Source organism: Coenobita brevimanus, chromosome 40, assembly GCF_032717465.1.
Source record: "Coenobita brevimanus isolate Jiangsu-jjx chromosome 40, ASM3271746v2, whole genome shotgun sequence".
Taxonomy (NCBI): domain Eukaryota; kingdom Metazoa; phylum Arthropoda; class Malacostraca; order Decapoda; family Coenobitidae; genus Coenobita; species Coenobita brevimanus.
Window position 1 is genome coordinate 41,267,687 of NC_136993.1, and position 22,213 is coordinate 41,289,899.

The following is a 22,213-nucleotide window of genomic DNA, read 5'->3' on the forward strand; positions in this document are numbered from 1 at the left end:
AATACTAAATGTCCTATTATCTCACTACGTCACTTTTTGAGCCCTTACTTTATATATATATATATATATATATATATATATATATATATATATATATATATAGATATAGATATATATATGTATATATATATATATATAGATAGATATAGATATAGATAGATAGAGAGATAGATAGATAGATATAGATATATATAGATATAGATATATATATAGATATCGAACTATTTCACTCACTCTGCTAGGATTTTTATTCATAGTTATTTTTTGTTCATTACTGTGTTAAATATAAGGGAAAGAGACTCCAAGAGATTAGGTTACAATATGGAACAAAGAAAAAAGTGGAAATTGTTCATTGTGACACCTGACATTGTTCACTGTCAACCTGACACTGATGATGGAGAAATTTGGTTGGGACAGAATGAACAAACCATGGCACATTGCACCTCTGCCATATGGTGTTGATTTATGCGAAGACGTGTGGACATCCCACTCTGTCTGTCTGTCTGCCTGTCTCTCTCTCTCTCTCTCTCTCTCTCTCTCTCTCTCTCTCTCTCTCTCTCTCTCTCTCTCTCTCTCTCTGTCTCTCTCTCTCTCTCTCTCTCCCCAGATGTGGTATAACTCCTGTAGTTTCGTGTTAAATGAATAATTCACAGAAACAGACATAATGCTCAAAGGAAAGTCTCAAAGCGTTATCAATTAGGTACTATAGAAATTATAGTGCTGTTATGCTGCTCAGCACCCATGATATCCGAGGTTACCACCTTATGATCTTCTGATTCGTTGTGATACAGTGACAACCACCATTAGCGTTTAAATAATGGGCTCATGGCAACCTCGACTAAACAGAACACTATTATATATCTGAGCAGCCTCATGTTCTTTCGTACATTTACCTCCTTCCCCTTTAGGAATTTTAAGTTGTATTATTTCCTCGTTTGTACCAGTCTTTAACATCCGTTCTTTCCTATCAGTTTTTATTGTTTTTAATAATTTGTCATGTGTTTTTATTTAAAATCATCTGTGACCGGAGCTAAGCATTTTATAGGGCCTGTCTTTTATACCTCACTAGGTATTTATTATTCAATTATGCCATTACATTAACCAGGGGCAGATTGGCAATCCCCCGGCCATTAATGTAAAAGTATGACAAGAAATCTTTAGTGCAGTATGGTATTAACCACAATGTAATGTGCTGGAAAATATGGTGAGCAGTAGTATTGTCTATTAATAATGCCATTACTATAAAGGAAGTAACCAACAAAATTATTAAAATGCCACTAGGTGAAATGAATAAACGTCAGCTGTAGATACAAACTACTGTGGTTTCCCCTTAATTCACTAGCAAAAAAAAAGGCATGCAGTATGGCAGTCTTGTTTCATTAAGGATTCATCCAACTAAACAGGACGTATTCGTTTAAGTAACAGAGCAAGATTATGCACTAGCCGCAGTTTCATATTCATTATGTCTAAAATACGCTTAATGATGTTTCAGTGTGCTAGAAATTGGGATTTCTGCACCAAAATGGCAATATTGCCAATTACACACTACGGAGTACTCGAAACTAGGACTCATGCTCAAAGTGGCTTCGGTTTCTTTCAAAACACTTCTTAGATGGCGGTTTATTCTTCACATTACACAACAATATCCTTGTTTATTATTTTCATGAAAACTGTATTGATACTCGAACTGTATAGGTAGCATAAAAGACTGATAATTATAGACGAAACAATTTTCTTACTATTCGGTGCTACGAAGCCTCCGATGCCACTGTGAACACGGACCTAAGCCTCAGCAGATGAAGGATACCGACCTGGTACGTTAATTCAGGAGTAAGTTTTCAGAGCTTTCGTCCACTGAGTCAGATTAAATTACGCTAAAAGAGTGTCGATAATTTTTTAGTGGGTACAGTTAAATATTTTCCGTTTACCAGTATACAAATATTAGTAGGCTGGCTCCCAAGAAAGCATCTAGCATAATATGGAGACTTAAAGAAGTCCTGATGGTAAATCTACAGGCCCACATCTCACAAATGTTCATGTAGTTTGGTGTTGACAGAGGAACTTGTATTGGAGAGCATTCTGGTCTACTCTCTGTGTTACTGAAACACTAAAAACAAAAGTTCAGCAAAGGGGGAATAGACAGTAGCTAGTCCCGAGGGCTGATGAAATGGGAGCTCCATCTCTCCCTGTCACTAGCTTTCAAACCACCTTGGGAGTACCGCTGTGTTCGACTGGTGCAGGAGTCTTGCAGTATAGTCCATCCACCCACCCACTCACTCACCCACCCACCCACCCACCCACACACACACACACACAATATATATATATATATATATATATATATATATATATATATATATATATATATATATATATATATATATATGCTGATATCAACAAGGATAAGGAAACACGAGATATCCCGAGAGCTTTCGTGTATTCACATCTTCAGGGGAGAGCAAAGTGAAGGAGTTGGAGTACACCTGTCATTGTTTATACAACTAGTAGGAGGGGAAAGTCCCAAGAGAGCTTACTAAGTCGCTGACAATTACTAATGTCCTAAACTTACGTCCATATTTCTAGCTAAGGAAATACAGTAATAAAATAAATAATACAGTATTTTGCTTTATAGTCAGACAGGTAATCGGTGGTTTATGACAAAGCTTAAAGTTCTGAAACAATTGGACATTGTTCGGAACAAATGCATAAAATAGTATATCAGTATAGCAGTATGTTAGACAATGCACAAAATAGTCGGACAAACTTCAATCCTAACGACATTGCCGCAGAAATGAAGCGTCAATACTACAAACGTTACAACAACAAATACCATTACTTTGACAGAGAAAATGGAACGTCATAGCAAATCATGAATCTGGAGCATCAAACCTATGCCGCCCCTCCCTCACCCTCTACATCCCCCTCCCCCATGGCATGTTTACGTTGTAAGGCCTGTCTCCACCTTCAGAACAGTATAAGTAGAGCTTCCCTTGCGGATCAATGCCTCGTCGTCTTCGCAACGCCCGCATATCGGAGGAGGATAAGCAGAGGATAATTGACAAATACGAGGCGAACGAAGATTTCCTTATCACCGCAGCTAATCTAGGCATTAAGAGGACAACAGCTTATGGCATCATACGAAATTACCAAAATACGGGGCACGTACAAGACAGCCGTCACCGTGCAGGTAGCTATAGTGGACTGTGCACGATATGGAATCAAGTTGTAGGCTATAGAACCTACAGTATCAGAATACAATACCCAGCCTGAAAAGTGGCTAAAAATGGGTTGTGTGGTGTGATGTTATGTAGCCTGGTGTATGTAATGTGGCGTGGTGTGGTGTGATGTGACGTGCCGTGGTGTTGTGTTGCGATGTGGAGTGTTGCGATGTGGCGTGGTGTTATATGGTTTGGTGTGGTGTAACATGGTGTGTGTGTGTGTGTGTGTGTGTGTGTGTGTGTGTGTGTGTGTGTGTGTGTGTGTGTGTGACATGGGTGCCGTGGCATGGTGCGACGTGGCTGTGTGAAGTGTTGTGGTGTACCTAGTGTGGTGTGGGATGTGGATTATATATGTTGCAGTTAAGATTTTGTACTTAAAATCTAAAGTCATTTTACCTACACCGTGTATCCCCGTGCAGGTAGACACCGTAAACTTGATGACAAATCGCTGGACTTCCTTGTAATGATGATTGAAGCTGTCCTGACAATCACCATAAAGGAGCTAAATGAAACACTGCGGGACATCTGGCCAAGAAAGCAGCCGGTATGCGATAGAACAATTGCAAGAGCATTGCATGGTGCTTTAATAACTCTCAAGAAATGTGAAACGTCCCTCAAAACAGAAATTCACCTCCAGTTAAAGATGCTCGTATGGAGTATGCACATTATATGTACGAGAGAGGGCTTAAATAACACCGTGTCTATGTGGATGAGACTGGCTACAATTTGTACAAAAAGCGTACGTATGGTCGTGCAGCACGAGGTTAGCGTGTCGTACGAACCGTAGGGGGACAGCGAGGTGGAAACTTAACGCTGATAGCCGCTATCTCTGATGTTGAGGGATTAATCTACCACGAAATACATGTCCGGAGTGTTACCCATGAGATCTTTATTGATTTTCTAATATCCCTTGATGTTATTCTCGACGACGAAGACCCTGTTGTGATCATGGATAACGCTCCGTGCTATCGTCCTGCTGCACAGTCCATGACCAACCATGAAGTGAGGTACACCTCCCACCACATTCACCGTTTCTTAACCCCATAGAGAACTGCTTCGGTGTCCTCAAAGCTACCCTGAGGCATCTCCTCAACAACATTGCGGGAGGTTGTGCTGCTGCTGCAGCCAGGAGAGTGGGTCAGACTCTCAGGGCTTACCGTGAGTACAAACTATGTGGGGCGATGGAGGAGGCTTTAATTGTAATGACACCACAACTAACGCAGGCAAACTATGTACATAGTAATAGCTACCTGATGAAATGTCTTCAAAAGGAGGATATGTGGGAGTAACGGTATACAGTATGTACTGTTACTAATAAGATGTGCACGTAATCTCTTGCTATAAAGCTTATCATTTGAACTACTTTTCTTTGTATTTAACACTGCATACAAGTGTTTAGTAATTCTAAATTGATTGGTATTATACTTTGTACACTTTAGATGGTTTAATTATGTTCATACCTTTATATTGGATTGATCGAATTGGCTATAATTTACAATTGTGGATATAATGTATTTTATTGTCTTTGATATTGGTCTGTGTCGATGTATTTTGTCGCTTTGTTGTTATCTAACCTGCAATTATGTCAAACTATTTCGTGGGAATGGCAAACTACGTTTGTTTAACTACTGGGGGAGGCGGTGGCTGAATCGGTACAGAGGCGGCTTGCAGTCCTACTGGATCCAGGATCGAATCTCGGCTGGGGCAGGGAACAGTTTAAGGATTTGAATTTCCTAAAAGCAGACTTTCCTGATCTACCTGATGACCCGCCGACATGTCGTAAAAGTACCCCCGCTAATACCAATACACCAGTCCTGTATGAGACAGCCCTAGCATGTATTCAATATGGACGGTGGGTGTTAGCGCCGAAGTGGTGACATGTGGAGGTGTAGGAGGACTACTGGGCCTTGGGATAGGCAACTGCCCCCAAGAAATAGGCCCTGAGCCTTTGTCCAGTGTCGGACACATAAAAAAAAAAAAAAAAATTGCGTGAATGACAAACTTTATTGCTACGGTGGTATAGTTCTGGACTCCGTGATATTAATGGTGACCGCTGTTTTTCTATTCCTCATATCTGTCTGTCTATAATGCAAAATACTATATTACATACATAAAACATAATTCTTGATAAACACACTAATGGATAACAATTAATAATATACCATACGGTAAGGGTAACTGAGGAATGTCGTAGCATTAAGTTCTTAATGGATTATCAGTGTGTGGGAAGGGGATTATCAGGCACGGGCCTACTGACCTGCCCATCTCTCTCTCTCTCTCTCTCTCTCTCACACACACACACACACACACACACACACACACACACACACACAATTTTGCGAATTAATCAAATACAAAGTCATGCTTCATGGACATTTGCATATTTAACAGTGTCAATAAACATAGACATATGAATTACAGTTAAATGAACAATGATTCATGTAAAAAAAAAAATGCTTATAGAAATACCTAATCATATACTGTATATGCAGTCCTGACGGACCCGGGTTCAAATCCCGCTGAGGCAGGGAACAGTTTAAGGATTTGAATTTCGTAAAAATCAGACTTTACTGATCTACCAAAAGACCCGCCGACATGTCGTAAAAATACCCCCGCTAATACCAATACACCAGTCCTGTATGAGACAGCCCTAGCATGTATTCAGTATGGACGATGGGTGTTAGCGCCGAAGTGGTGACATGTAGAGGTGTGCGGTACGTAGGAGGACTACTGGGCCTTGAAATCAGGCTGTGAAGCCTATGCCCAGAGTCGGTCACATAAAAAAAAAAAAAAAAAAAAAAAAAAATATGAATATGAACCCAGCTACATACCTACCTACATAAGCACATACAAACGTATACATATATTAAGAAGTGCAAATATACATAGACAGAAACACTATTATCAAATATACGTACACTGTAACCCATTTTTTTTCATACAGAATTGCATATGCATGCATACCCTTATACAAATCCCGTCCAGTACAGTCGTGACCATAAATAATCACCTATCCTCCTGTAGTCCGTGCCTCAGACTGGCTCCTTTATGCGTGGCAAGTCACATTGGACTAAGAGGGGCTGAGAGGGAGGGGCCAGAGGGAGAAGGGAAAGTGGGTGGGGGGACGAGCGATGGTGCTTGGGTGGAGTGAGGGAGGGGAAAGAGGGTAGGTAGGGGAGGGAGAATGAATAGCCTACTGTTTGCCACTGAGGAGTGGATGTGGAGTGGTTGCATTGAGGCAGTTGGACAAAATTCAAAATAAACCCATTAGATTAATCAATAATCCTGCCATTACGCAGGACCTTCCTCCATTATCAGTACCGGTACGTAGAGATGTTGCTTCTCTAGCATTATTTTACCGATATTTTTACCGTAAGTGCTCTGACGAACTTGCTTCAATTGTGCCTCCCCTTCATATATTCTCCCGAAATATTCGGGCAGCTGGGCCACATAATTCGTCTGTTCTCTTTCATTAAGGGTATCAGATAAAGGAGTTACTATTCGGTAGATAATGCTGCATTACACCTTGTATAGCGGCGTTAGTTAACAAACTTTCGATATGTGGTGATATCAAGGACTGGCTCATGAGAGAAGTATACTGGCGTGACAGATCAGGTGTTGATATCAAGGACTGGCTCGTCAGAGAAGTATACTGACGTGACAGATCAAATATTAGTGCAGAGCCATCGAGATTGTGTGGGCCCAGTTTGTCAATGCGAGGAAGCCAGGACCAGCACACAAAGGACGTGTGGGAGCTCCAACGAAACCAGCAAACTATCAACTACATTGTTTCCCCGGTGCCGCGAAGCCTGCATAAGGTTTTTAAGGCATGAGACCACTGAATTACTAAGCTTTTCATGGTTACTTTCACTTGACCAGCGTAAACATTGACATATATATATTTTGGGAGATTGGGTAGGATTTTGTTTCATTTTCCCTCTAACAGATTATGAGAGGTACCGTTATCATATCCACCCATAAGCACGGACATCAAATATATTTACCTTAAACCCCCCTACCCCCTGGGGGTAGGTTTTTTTTTCAAGAATACTCCCCCAGTATCCCTGCTTGTCGTAAAGGGCGACTAAAAGGGTTGGCGGAGGGTTAGTGCCCCTCCCTGGAAAACAACTAACTAAAAAGACAAACAATAAGCCTCGGACGAGGACTGACCAAAAGATGACGACCAAGGACCGGACAAAGGACATGGTAATTGGAACTTGGAATGTAAGGGGAGCGAATGATGAGGTGAAAGAGAGAGATTGTCCAGGTGCTTGAGGGTGCGAAAGTTGATGTATGCGGAATAACTGAAACTAAATGGAGAGGTGAGAATGTGAGAGAATGGGAGTATGGATGGGGTATATGTGCAGGAGTAGGTGAGAATGAGAGGGCAAAGGAAGGAGTATGTATAGCTGTGAGTAAAAGATGGAAGAAGAGCATAAGAGAGTATGGATCAGTTAGGTCAAGGATTGTGTAGGTAAGATTGAAAGTTGGAATACAAATGTGGGCGATTGTGTGTGTGTATGAGCCAACGCAAGATCGTGCAAGCAGAGTGAGAAAAGAGTTCTGGACAAATGTGGAAGTGTGCAAGGAAAAGTTTGGAAGGAATGAGAGAGTGTTTTTGATTGGTGATATGAATGGTAAATTAGGGAATGTGAAGGTGGATGGAATAGTTGGTGAGTCGGGTGTGTCTGCTGAGACAGATGAGAATGGCAGTGCTTTAGTGGACATTTGTGCTGGGAGAGGGTTGGTGATAGCCAATACCCTCGTCAGGCACAAACTGATCCACAGGTATACATGGCAAGTGATGAGAAGGGTGGGTGGTGAACTGAATGAAAGGAAGGGAATGATTGATGATGTGTGTGTGGATAAAAGGATGCGAAAATGTGTAATGGATGCAAGAGTTTATAGAGGTTGGGGGAGTAGACTTTCTGACCACTACTTGGTGGTGGCAAGAATCAAGGTCCAATTAGAATCGAGAAATAGAAGAAGGGAAGGGTGAGAAGGAGTATTTGTAAGGAGAGTGGAAAGGTTACAAGAGGATGAGAAAAAGGCAGAGTATAAGAAAGAAGTGGAGGAACGATTGGACAAATATGAATTGGAGCAGATGGGGGACGTGCAAGGTGTGAGCAGGATATTTACAGAAGAAATGTGTGCAGCATGTGATGTGGTGTGTGGGATGAAGAGAAGACGGAGGGGTGTGCAAGGAACAGCGTGGTGGAATGAAGAGGTGAGACAGGCTATGGCACAAAAGAAGAAAGCATACAATGAATGGATGAGAAATAGGGGTGTGGAAGAAGTTGAGAGGTGGAAGAGAGAGTTATATGTAGAAAGAAAGAGAGAGGTGAAAAGATTAGTAAGAGAGATTAAGAAGAGAGCAGATGAGGAATTTGGAGGGAACTTGAGTGTAAAGTGGAGGGACTGTAAGAAAATGTTCCGGAAAGAGGTGAAAAGAGTAAGACAGGATGGACGTGAAGTTAGCAGGGGAGTGAAAGACAAAAATGGTAGATTACTAATGGAGAAGGGAGAAAAAGTGAGCAGATGGAGAGAACACTTTAAGGAATTGTTGAACATAGAGGATGGAAATAATGAGAGAATAAGTGGCTGGGGAATGGCTGGGAGAAGGAGGGAGGTGAGAAGACAGGAACAAATCAGTAGGATAGAAGTTGTGGCAGCAATGAATAAAGGTAAATTGGGGAACGCCCCAGGAATTGATGGAGTGTGTGGTGAAATGCTGAAGCATGGGGGAGAATAAGTAGTACTGTAGAATGGATGTGGAAAATGTGCAGATTAGCCTGGGAGGAAGGTAGAGTCCCGGAGGATTGGAAGTCAGGTATAATTATTCCCTTGTACAAAGGAAAAGGGGAAAAAGAAGTGTGTGGTAATCATAGGGGCATTTGTCTTCTTAGTATAATAGGAAAAGTGTATGGTAGGATACTTATTGACAGAGTTAGAGAAAGAACAGAGGAATTAGTTGGAGGACAGGGAGGCTTTAGGAAGGGAAGAGGTTGTGTGGATCAGATATTCATTCTTAGATTTTTAGTGGAAAAGTTTCTAGAGAAGGGAAAGAAGTTGTACGTGGCTTTCATGGATTTGGAGAAAGCATATGACAGGGTGGATAGACAAGGATTGTGGAAAGTATCAAGAATATATTGAGTAGATGGGATGTTGTTGAATGCTGTGAAGAGTATGTATGATGGTGCTAAGGCTGCAGTGCGTGTGGATGGTGAACTGAGTGAATTTTTCTATTTGAAGGTTGGGTTGAAACAGGGATGTGTCATGTCTCCATGGTTGTTCAATCTGTACATGGATGGGGTATCAAAAGAGATACAAGGTAGGGTAGTGGATGTTGGAGTGGCCCTGGTGAGAGAAGGTAGTGTTTGGAAACTCCCTGTACTGTTGTTTGCAGATGATGCTGTGTTGTTGAGTGAAGACAAAGGGGAGCTGCAAGGCTTGGTGGATGAGTTTGGGAGAGTGTGTAAGAAACGGAAACTAAAGGTGAATGCAGGGAAGAGTAAAGTGATGGTCTTTGAAAGAGGTGAAGTCAGTGAATGTACAGCGAGATTGGATGGTGAGGAATTGGAAAATGTGAGTACGTTTAAGTACTTGGGTAGCGTGATGAGTAAGGCTGGAGGTTTGAAGGGTAAAGTGCTTGTAAGGGTGTAGCAGGGAAGAAATGTTGCTGGTTCCTTGAAAGCAGTGATAAGAAGCAGGGAAGTGAGCATGGAAGTGAAAAAGTTACTACATGACAGTATTGTGATACCATCTCTAACGTATGGTAGTGAAGCTTGGACGTTGCTGGAAGGACACAAGTCAAGAGTGAGAGCAGTGGAAATGAGTTATTTAAGAAGAGCCTGTGGAGTCACATGGAGAGACAGGCTGACAAATGAGGATATAAAGGAGCGTTGTGGTGTGGATGTGGATGTGATAGGAAGTGTTAGAGGGAATACACTGAGGTGGTTTGGCCATGTGGAGAGGAGGGAGGGTGAAAGACCGAGGACTGTATGTGAGTGAGGCAGAGGGGTGGGGAGGGAGAGGGAGGCCGAGGATGAGATGGAGGGATGGTGTGGAGAGGTATATGAGAGAGGGGGGTGTGAGTTGGGAGCGGGGCAGTGAAATGGCGGGGGACAGAGCGACGCGGAGGCGATTTGTTTGTGGCCACCCCGAACGGGACTGAGGCGTCTGGCAATAGATAGATAGATTTTAAATTACCTCTTCATATGAAGATGTCGTTAAATAATTCTGGAACTGACATGATGGTGACTGTATAGAGCAGGGGTTCTTAACCTGGGGTCCATGGATGGGATACAAGGGGTCCACGAAGGTCAGAATAATTGAGAACAATTTAGCGAGATTGCGTAATGCCGTTTGGCATCATTAACTTAAAAAAGAAAACAAACAAGCAAACAAACTCGAAGTCTTGAAGAATTCTGGTGTTCGTTGACACAAGCCTACCCTCGTCTGGCAATGCGAGCTATGGGTGCTGTGATTCCGTTTGCAACTACATACTTTTGTGAGTCAGGGATTTCAGTGCTTGTTTCTATCAAAAAGAAAAGTCGAAATCAACTGGATGTCAACGATGACATGCGTGTTGCCTTGTCAAAGACCACTCCACAATTTCATCTCATTCAAGCCAAAGAGCAACAACAACTCTCTCACTGAAATGAACTTTTGAGCAGACTTAAAGTTTTGTTTTAATTTGCTCAAGTTGGATGTATTTCATTTTTTCGAGTGGCCATTAGTTTTTGCATGAAAAAGAGTGAGAAACATAATTTTTTGTAAAGACTGTTTTATACTCTGTGATACACTGCGTGAGGTAGTTTTCGGTACAATAATGTATAACCATTGCATGCAAAATGAGCGTTTGTGCTTATGTGCATTTTTGTAGGGAAGGGGTTCATAGCGTTCATCAGATTCTCTAAGAGGTCCGTGACTCATAAAACGTTAAGAATCACTGGTATAGAGGGAATGTATACCGCAAGGGTGATCATATTTACTGTGGACACAGACATGTCAAAGGTTGCATATAATGTTTAATTCCAAAAAGTAGTTACATGTAAGGGTAGAGGGCGTTTCTTACACAAACATTGCGGCAGTCAAAGCCATCCAGATTCCATTCTGCATCTGAAGTCAACATACACGGATAAACGTAAATATCAGGCACCGCACTAATATTTAATCTGTCACGTCACTATATTTCTCTCACAAGCCATTCCTTGGTATCACCAACTAGCTAAAGCTCGTTATCTGACGCCGCTATACAAAGTGTAATGCAGCTTTATATACCGAACAGTAACTCCTTTATATGATGCCCTGAATGAAGGAAAATAGACAAATTATGTGGCCACAACTTGGTATTTCATTCTCCCTCCCCTACCTCCCCTCCCTCCCCTCTATCAATCCACCCCAGCACCATCGCTCGTCCCCCCCCCAACCCACCTTCTCTTCTCTCGGGCCCCTCCCTCTCAGCCCTTCTTACTCAGTGTGACTTGCCTCGCATAAACAAACCAGTCTGAGGCACGGGGTACAGGAGGATAGGTGATTATTTATGGCCACGACTGTACATTTGTGTGCTTACATAATAAGGGGAGAAAAAAAATATATGCAAACGGGATCAAACTAAGTGATCTTAAAACTAGGCTACATGTTTTCTCTGTAATGAACTTATTTAACTTATACAGTCACGGAATGTTCCGCATTACCCACCTCCCGAAGCACTGGTGTGAGACAGGTGAATGTGAAGCAGCAGCCAGACCTCATATGTCTGGTAACTGTGAGTGTGAAGGAGGGGAAGGTGGGGGATTGGGAGCAGAGAAGGGTTTAGTGATAGATTGGGAATCACGTGTAGATGTGCAATGTATGACTTGGAAGGTGTGTTGGAGTTAATCCCGTAAGGATTGATGATAATATAATGCTAGCATTTTATGAGAAAAAAAAAAAATGTAAATGCCCGTAGTGTTGTCAAGAAAGTTATTGAAGTTTGCAGGGTTCGGACTAAGGTTTTAATGCTTTCATTCCTTCTCGACTTTAACCCGTCACGTCCCGAGGTTTTCCGCACCTCCGACATCCCCCAGTCCCGAGGTATTTTCGATTTTTTTTTTTTGGCTAAAACCTTCGCTTTTGGTGAGAAACATCGAAAATTCATAGAGAAATCGCTCACCTGAGGTTTAAAGTGCCCAATCCAGGTAGGAGTTCCTCCTTACCTGAGTGGGTTTTCTAACATGCTGGCACCAATGAAAACGAGTTCTATGGGAGGGTAACTATTTTATCCACTCATAAACGGTATTTATTTATTTACTTGGTACGAATGTATATGTAGTATGACAGTATATTGGTTTTCAAGCAGTAATAAAGGCATTATAAGCATTGTTTCACTCACTAACTAATCACCATACCTGACCTATTTTTGCCACACTACCTGATCATTATTTCTGGCTGTTTCTTCTTCTAATGCTATGTAAACATTGTCCTCCACATTGTCATCGATTGGGGAATCACTCTGGCCCTGAATAACTTTACTAGCCAGGTCACTGGTAACAGGTCCTTTGCCAAGACAATGGCGTGAGGGGGGGAGGGGGGAGGTAATGCAGTGTAAGGCATTGTCCCTGCTTGGTATCTTGTACAGGAATAGAGGAAGGTGTCCCGTGTATACATACGAAAAATCACGTGCGAAAATTGAAAATTGTGCAAATTAGGTACCTTGCAATTGCACGACGTACTGGTACGTCGCCGGGACTGGCAAATGCAAATCGTGGTGACGTACCCATACGTCGTCGGGACGGGGCGGGTTAACATGAGACGTTTTCCCAGGAGATATTCGTAACGATATATGTATATTTGTGTTGAAAACAAAGCCTCTATATTATCTACGGTCTCTCTCTCTCTCTCTCTCTCTCTCTGTTGTATGTATGTATTTATGTATATAATTAAATTCGTATAAATTTGTTTATTTTTCCATTGTCGTCCCACTGTAAACATCCGCCTGCAAACATTTTCAGTGTGATTCTGGTAATTATTCATCTCAAACTTAGAGTCAAGAGTAGTGTGTAATCATAATAATAATAAAAAAAATATTTATATGAGCGATTAACAGGTTTTTCATTTTCCAATAGACAGAACGACATGGGAAGTCCTAATTATATCAGTCTTCGGAACTATTATTCCTATCGAACATTACAAATCGAAGCCAAAGAAGCATCCCTTTGACAGTAAACATGTGTTGATACTGTGACATAAGCAACTCTCCAAACCCCCCCATCCCCGGCCACCCTCCGTCCCACTCGCAGTTACCAGGCATGTGGGGTCTGGCTGCTGCTTCGTGACTATTCGTTGACCACCAATGCTCCGAACAGTGGGTAATGCGGAACTTTCCCTGACTGTACATCCCATTGCTCAGATGCATATTATCGGACAGAGTTCGATATGCATGCATATGCAATTCTGCGTGAAAAGAATGGGTTACACTGTACGTACATTTGATAATATAGTTTTTGTCTATGTATATTTCCACTCATTATGTATACGTTTGAATGTGCTTATGTAGGTAGGTATGTAGCTGGGTTCATATTCATATACAGTATACGATTAGGTAAGTACTTCTATAAGCATTTTTTCTTACATGAATCAGTGTTCATGTAACTGTAGTTCACATGTATATGTTTATGACACTATTTATATATGCAAATGTCCATTAAGCATGACTCTGTATTTGATTAATTCGCAAAATTATGTGTGTGTGTGTGTGAGAGAGAGAGAGAGAGAGAGAGAGAGAGAGAGAGGGGGAGGTAAATAGGTCCGTCTTGATAATCCCCTTCCCACACCCTGATAATCCTTGAAGAACTTAACCCTCTCAGACACAGGTGATTTGAGTCGTTAGATTGTTTAACAACCTGTAAAGCGCACCATAACACGAATCGGGTAAAAAAAAAAATGACAAACATCGGCGGGAAACTTGTGTCCTCCTTTGTTTGACACGATTTGCGTCATGGTACGTTGTATAGCAAGGTAATTAATGACATGAATCGAGTCTGTGCCCAAAGAGTTTGTTACGAACTCCTCAGTTACCCTTACCGTACGGTACATTATTGTTATCCATACGTGTGTGTATCAAAAATTATGTTTTGCGTATGTAATATTATTTATTTTATTATTGTATTTACTTAGCTAGAAATCAGGACGTAAGTTTAGGACACTAGTAAGAGTCAGCGACTTAGTAAGCTCTCTTGGGACTTTCCCCTCCTACTAATTGTATAAACAATGACAGGTGTACTCCAACTCCTTCACTTTGCTCTCCCCTGAAGATGTGAATACACGAAAGCTCTCGGGATAGCTCGTGTTTCCTTATCCTTGTTGATATCAGCATATCTGTGAATCACGCGTTATTTAGTGATTTAGTTGCATACATAAATATATATATATATATATATATATATATATAGTTAAGGAATGGGAGTAGGCTACACAAGATAACAATCTGACTGCATAAAAACTGAGAAAAAACAAAGTGAAAAGGGAAATAAACAAATGGTTAAGTGATGAAAAACAATAAAAATACAAACTCCAATCTCGCAACACAGGTCCGAAAGTAAATAAAATTAGCTGATGTTAGCATGGGCAAAGTAAACACAATAAAAAATATAACTAATATATTACAAGGTAACGATATTTACAATATTTACAATAAGATAATGAGAACTCAAAAGAATGAGAAAAAAGTAACCTGATAATACTCTGAATAATCACACTAAATTCTAGGAACAAACTCCCCAAACGAAAGAAATAAAACCATACAAAAAGAGATAACTAAACTGCACCCGATTGCCACAAATGACAATAATAATAATACTTGCGACTGGATGTTAAAATGAAGTGAAAAAGATGTTCAGAAATATATACAATACACAAAACTCTGCTTCTCCTCCCTCTCTTCTCCAGTCAAACACATCCTTTCTCAACGCCAACCCACAAAAAACTGTCACCATCCAATATCCTCCACCTTATATAAGCTTTGGTTGCATGCACGCAGCAACGCGCAGCTGGGGCAAGAGGAGAAACATACAGTCATACAGAAAAGAGTTAAGCAATTTAGTCTCTCCCCCCATATTAACATTATAAATGTCGCTGGTGAATACAAATCTTTATGTCGCCAGTTTAAGCTCCACCAAAGTAACTGATATTAAAAACAATTTTAGTCACACCTGTGTCGAGAGAGCAAACAAAATTAACTAAGACTTTATGAATGTGTTAAGTAATGAACAGGCAAGAACACGAGCCAGTGCATGTGCATGGATGTTGGCATACACAGCATCAATGCACATACACACACGCCCAGCAACATGCACGCACTCTACATAATAAACACAAAAAATATATATATATTCTTACACAAGTAACATGCCCACACCTCCTGCATTAACACAGCTCCCACACCCACATTACTAGCATTTACAACAAGTTTAAATGTCTTATCAAAGTTTGGTGCAGCCATAACTGGATAATTACATAAGACCTCCTTGGCTGCATCAAAACTATTCAAACACATCAATCCACATGAATTTTCTATCTTTCTTAAGCAATTCAGTAAGAGGGGCCACTATTGTTACAAAGTTCTTCAAAAAACGACGGCAGTAACCAATACCGCCTAGGAATCTCCGAAGTTTGCGCCTGTTTTGTGGTGCCTTAAAACTCATTACTGCCTCCACCTTAGAGTCAGGAGGGCATACACAATGATGACCAACCACATAATCAAGGTACTGAACTTGTGCACAAACTCATACTTCTTTAAATTTACTACAAGGCGAGCCTCAGAAAGCCTGGACAGCAAAACACCAAATTCTCTTAAGTGGCTTTCCTAATCATTTAGTAAAAACTACTGCATCATCCAAGGCATACCACACAGTGTTTCATACTACTGACAACCATGTTCATTAATCGTTGGAACATTGCCGGGGCGTTTTTCATACCATACGGCATCACATTACACTGATATGTTTGTCCACTTGCCACAAAACATTAAACTTCCTTAGCCCATTCTGTCAAAGGTACTTGCCAGAAGCCTTTCTTGAGAACTAACTTGGTGATATAACAAGATGAGCCGATGCGATCAATGCAGTCCTCAAGCCGGGGCAATGGGTATGTGTCAGTCTTGGTCAGCACGTTCAACCATCTGTAGTGTATGCAAAATCTTGCAATGCCATCTGGTTTAGGCTGCAAAGTCACAGGGGAACTCCAGGGACTAACACAGGTGGATATAAGCCCACAGTCCAACATACAGTATAATTGAGCTCCTGACACAGCACACCAACATGCTGAGGACTGACTCAATAAGGGGACAACTTCACAGGAACAGCATCACCCACATCCACGTCGTGCTGAATCCAATTGGTCTTCCCAGGGGTACTGCTGAATACTTCCTTGTAAGTTAACAAAAGGGCAACCAATTGAGATGCTTGGTCCAGAGGCAGATGTGCTAACTTGGAGTTGAGAGTGGACTCCGCCTCATCATTCTTCACCCAGCTACAATCTGGAAACTCACAGTCCACCTCAAACAAGCCACTATTAGCATCCTTCTCAGCAACAGCAGCAGCAGCAGTGGCGGAGACAAGGTGTACGGGAACTGGAGAATCTAGGGCATGATAATATGGCTTCAGCATGTTCACATGGCACAGTTGGTGCTTCTTCCTTCTGTTGGGGGTCTCCACCAGGTAGTCAGTGTCTCCAATACACCGCATTACAGGGTAAAGACCACTAAACTTAGTGGCCAGCGGCTGACCTTGCAGTGGCAGCAACACCAAAACCTCATCACCAACCTTGCTCCTCAGCCTGGCCTTTCAATTGTACCACACCATATTAGCTTGAGCTTGCTTGAGATTTTCCCGGGCCAGCTCCAGAGTCTCACTCATACAGGTCTTGAAGTCCTGCACATAACGGAGTAAGCTCTTGCTCTTGTCGAGGTTACTGCACCAAGTCTCCTTAACCAAGCTGAAAGGACCCCGAATTCGATGGGCAAACACGAGCTCGTTAGGAGAGAAACCCAAACTTTCCTGGGAGACTCCCCTCGTAGCAAACAGGAGGAGCGGCACACCACGATCCCAGTCCTTAGAGTGCTCCAGACAGTACTTACGGAGCATATTCTTGAGAGTCTGGTGGTAACGTTCCAAGGCATCTTGTGCTCTGGATGGTAGGTACTGTTTCTGATGTGTGTGATGCCAAGTTGAGCTAATGACTGCTGAAAGATGTTGGAGAGGAAATTAGATCCTCCATCTGATTGAACCTCATGGGGCAAACCAAACTTTGTAAAGAAATCTAGCAAAACTCTAACCACTGCCTTTGCCTTAACAAAATGTAAAAGTATTGCCTCAGGGTACCTCGTGGAAGGGTCAATGATAATGAGCAAGTATGAGTTACCACTAGAAGTTGGGGGCAAGGGTCCCACCACATCAATAATTAACCTCGGAAAAGGGGAATCAATGGCAGGAATGGGAACAAGAGGGACCTTAGGGACAGACTGATTCGGCCTACCCAGTACTTGACAGGTATGACAATGTTTTATGAACCTAGCCACATCTGCTGCCATGTGGGGCCAGTAGAATTCCGCCCGCAGCCTCTCCATGGTCTTTCTTACACCCATGTGACCTGCAAGTGGAGTAGAATGGGCCAGTTGAATTAACTCCTGCCTGCACACGTTAGGTACTATGATCTGATGGTAGTCCCACATCCCATCATCTACATTCACATGTGGAGGTCTCCACAAAATCTCATCTTTCACATAAAAACATCCAACCTTCTTCTCAAAATCATCCACTGCACATGAGTTCAACCTCTGAATCTCCTGGTCTCCTGACTCGAACTCCTTTAACTTCTCAATGCTCACCTCCTCTAACGGAACAGGTGGAATATCTTCCAAAGAACCCAAAAACGCATCTGCCAAAGATATCGCATCATCTGATTGTTTCATGTCCTTGGATGTAGGACTAACTGTTGCCTCTGTACGGTAACGCTGGGCACACTACAAGCAACCTTCTCCTGTTGACTCCTCTCTGCACGTGACATGGACCTAGTCACTGCACAAACTGGGAATACCTCTGCATCATTGGGATCAATCTCTGAGGGAGGTACTGGCACCTCTGACAAAATTGGAGTGGTGATCTCACCTCTCACCAGGGCATTTCCAAGTATCAAATCAACACCACTCTCTTGTAAATAATATACAACACCCAATCGTGCTGGTCCATCAAACAACTGACATTTAACCTCACAAGAAACTAGCAGCACAGTCTTTGCACCTGTTACTCCCCTAATCAGAACAAACTCTCCTGCAACGTCAAAAACTTCATTATTTGGTCTTACCCACAAGGATATTGAAGAACCAGTGTCACAAAAAATGCGTACCGGGTGCTGCACGCCATTCACCTTCACCAAACCAGAATACAGGTAGGGGGCATACAAAGAAGCAGGAGCAACACTGCTCGTCACTGCCTGTACCACACCTTCTGAAACAGTGGGCTCTGACACAACTGTGGCCTCCTTCTTCCCACCTTCCGAGCAACATCAGCCCTAGAAGGGGGTAAAACATCAGAGTGTCCCTGACAAACAACTGGGGAACCAACTGATGGGGTAACAACTGGAGCTCCACAAGAAACAAAGCTCACTGGCTTCACAACACTTGACTTTCACCAACATCTATCTATGGTGTGACCTGGCCTCTTGCAATATGAACAAGTAAGTGGGTGGCGTGTAGGTTTTGGGGAAAATGTGAGGTGTATCAGGTTTGGGTGTGGAGTAATTTGTGGAGTTGGGCTTCTGAGATAGTTGCTTGGGGAGCTGAGAGGGGTAACACTTCTGAGGAACACTCCTAGGAGCTTCCTTACCTTTATTCAAATTCTTAATCAATTAATAATCATCTGCTGTACATAAACTGCAGCTTCAGCAGCATTCTTAACTTTCGTATCAGCAAGGTAAGTCTTAAATCTGTATCAATCTTATCAAGGAAATGCTCAAGGATAACAAGGTCCTTAAGCTTAACATAGGAGTCCGAGACATCCTCACTTTACATCCATTGATTAAATGCGTCAGTTATCTGCCTATTGAAATCTACAAAAGTGTCATGAGGGCGCTTCCTACAATTCCTAAATTTCTGCCTGTAAGTTTCAGGTCTCATCTCGTATGAACGCTGTATGGTTTTCTTTAGCATCTCATTACCCTGTGATTCTTGGTGGTTAAGACTGCCATGGGCCCTCAACGCTTTACCTTTGATTACAGTCTGAACTAAAGATGACCAGCTGTCTTTGGGCCACTTGTTACCTGCAGGAATCTTCACAAATCGGTCAAAGAACTCCAGGACTAAGCACTCATCGAATGGTGGAACTAGTTTAGTGGGTTCAACTGCTCTAAACTCTTAAAAAGAATGGGGAAATTTGGTTGGGGCACTTGAGCAATTCATACACATTTCATAGTTAAACTTCATCTGCTCCAGTTTTATTTTCTCCTGTAATCCACTATTCTCCCTCTGTAGCTGTAGTTGAAGCTGTAACATCCTATACCATTGATACGCTTAGCCTGCTCTGCATCAATAGATTCTTTCTGCTGGATGACAGTGACCTCAGCTAAACTATCATGGGATGAATGAATTGATCTAGAAACTGATTCAAGGTCTGGCATGGATCCAGGGACTTCGTATGGGTGTGTGCCAAACAGTCGGTGGCAGATTAAGTTAGTTAACGGGAAGGCATTACCTGACTTACTCTGAATATCAAGAACTTGGGCAACTAATGCTAACTCCTGCCACTCCAACCTTCTAACATTACCCTTCGTTGGTCGTGAGTTAATAAAGTCAACTGCATCTTGCTGACTTACGATGTGTAGGGGTGCCACAGTAACATCAGTAGTTCTAACCTTCACAATGACACACTACAATGACACAGTAATAATCAAAATATCAGGGTATTATCCTGGCGAGGTAAAGCCAATTTATATGTTATGAAATGGGATTAGGCAACACAAGATAACAGTCTGACTGCATTAAAACTGAGAAAAAACAAAGTGAAAAGGGAAATGAACAAATGGTTAAGTGATGAAAAACAGTTAAAAAAAAAAAAAACTGCAATCTCGCAACACAGGTCCGAAAGTAAATAAACTAAGCTGACGTTAGCAAGTGCAAAGTAAACACAAAGAAAAATATAAGAAATATAATACAAGGTAACGAAATTTACATTATTTACAATAATATAATGAAAACACAAAATAAGGAGAAAAAAGTAACCTGATAATACCCTGAATAATCACACTAAATTCTAGGAACAAACTTCCCAAACGAAAGAAATAAAATCATACAAAAAGAGAACTAAACTGCACTCGATTTCCACAAATGATAATAATACAATAATAATAATACTTGCGATTGGATGCTAAAAAAAAAGCGAAAAAGGTGTTCAAAAGTATATGCAATACACAAAACTCTGCTTCTCCTCCCTCTCTTCTCCAGTCAAACACACCTTCTCTCGACGCCAACCCACAAAAAACTGTCTCCATACAAAATCTTCAGCCTTATACACGCTCCGGCAGCATGCACACAACAAAGTGCAGTTGGGGCCAGACGAGAAACATACATTAAAGCATTAAGCAATTTAGTTTCTCCCTTGCACTGCGATCGTTATAAATATCGCTGGTGAATACAAATCTCTATGTTGCACCAGTCCAAGCTTCACCATAGTCACTGATATTAACAACAATTTTAGTCACACCCATGCCGAGAGAACACACAAAATTAACTAAGATTTTATGAGTGTGTTAAGTAATGAACAGGCAAGAATGCGAGCGAATGCATCTGCATGGATGCTGGCGTACGTGGCATCGATGCACATACACACACGCCCAGCGACACGCATGCACTATACCTAATATACAAAATATATATATATATATATATATATATATATATATATATATATATATATATATATATATATATATATATATATATATATATATATATATATATCTATTGCCAGACGCCTCAATCCCGTTTGGGGTGGCCACAAACAAATCGCCTCCAAGACGCCCTGTCCCCCGCCATTTCACTGCCCTGCTCCCAACGCACACCCCCGGCTCTCATATACCTCTCCACCCCATCCCTCCATCTCATCCTCGGCCTCCCCCTCCCTCTTCCCCCCTCCACCTCACTCACATACACTCTCTTCGTCAGTCTTTCGCCCTCCATCCTCTCCACATGGCCAAACCACCTCAGTGTGTTCCTCATAACGCTTCCTATCACATCCACATCCACACCACAACGCTCCTTTATATCCTCATTCGTCAGCCTGTCTCTCCACGTGACTCCACAGGCTCCTCTTAAATAACTCATTTCCACTGCTCTCACTCTTGACTTGTGTCCTTCCAACAATGTCCAAGCTTCACTTCTGTACGTTAGAGTTGGTATCACAATACTGTCATGTAGTAACTTTTTCACTTCCATCCTCACTTCCCTGTTTCTTATCACTGCTTTCAAGGAACCAGCAACCTTTCTTCCCTGCTGTACCCTTTCAAGCACTTCACCCTCCAAACCTCCATCCTTACTCATCACACTACCCAAATACTTAAACGTACTCACATTTTCCAATTCCTCACCATCTAACCTCGCTGTATATTCATTAACTTCACCTCTCTCAAAGACCATCACTTTACTCTTCCCTACATTCACCTTTAGGTTCCGTTTCTTACACACTCTCTCAAACTCATCCACCAAGCCTTGCAGCTCCCCTTCGTCTTCACTCAACAACACAGTATCATCTGCAAACAACAGTACAGGGAGTTTCCAAACACTATCCTCTCTCACCAGGGCCACTCCAACATCCACTATCCTACCTTGTACCTCTTTTATTACCCCATCCATGTACAGATTGAACAACCATGGAGACATGACACATCCTTTTTGAAACCAACTTTCAAAGAGAAAAATTCACTTAGTTCACCATCCACACGCACTGCAGCCTTCGCACCAT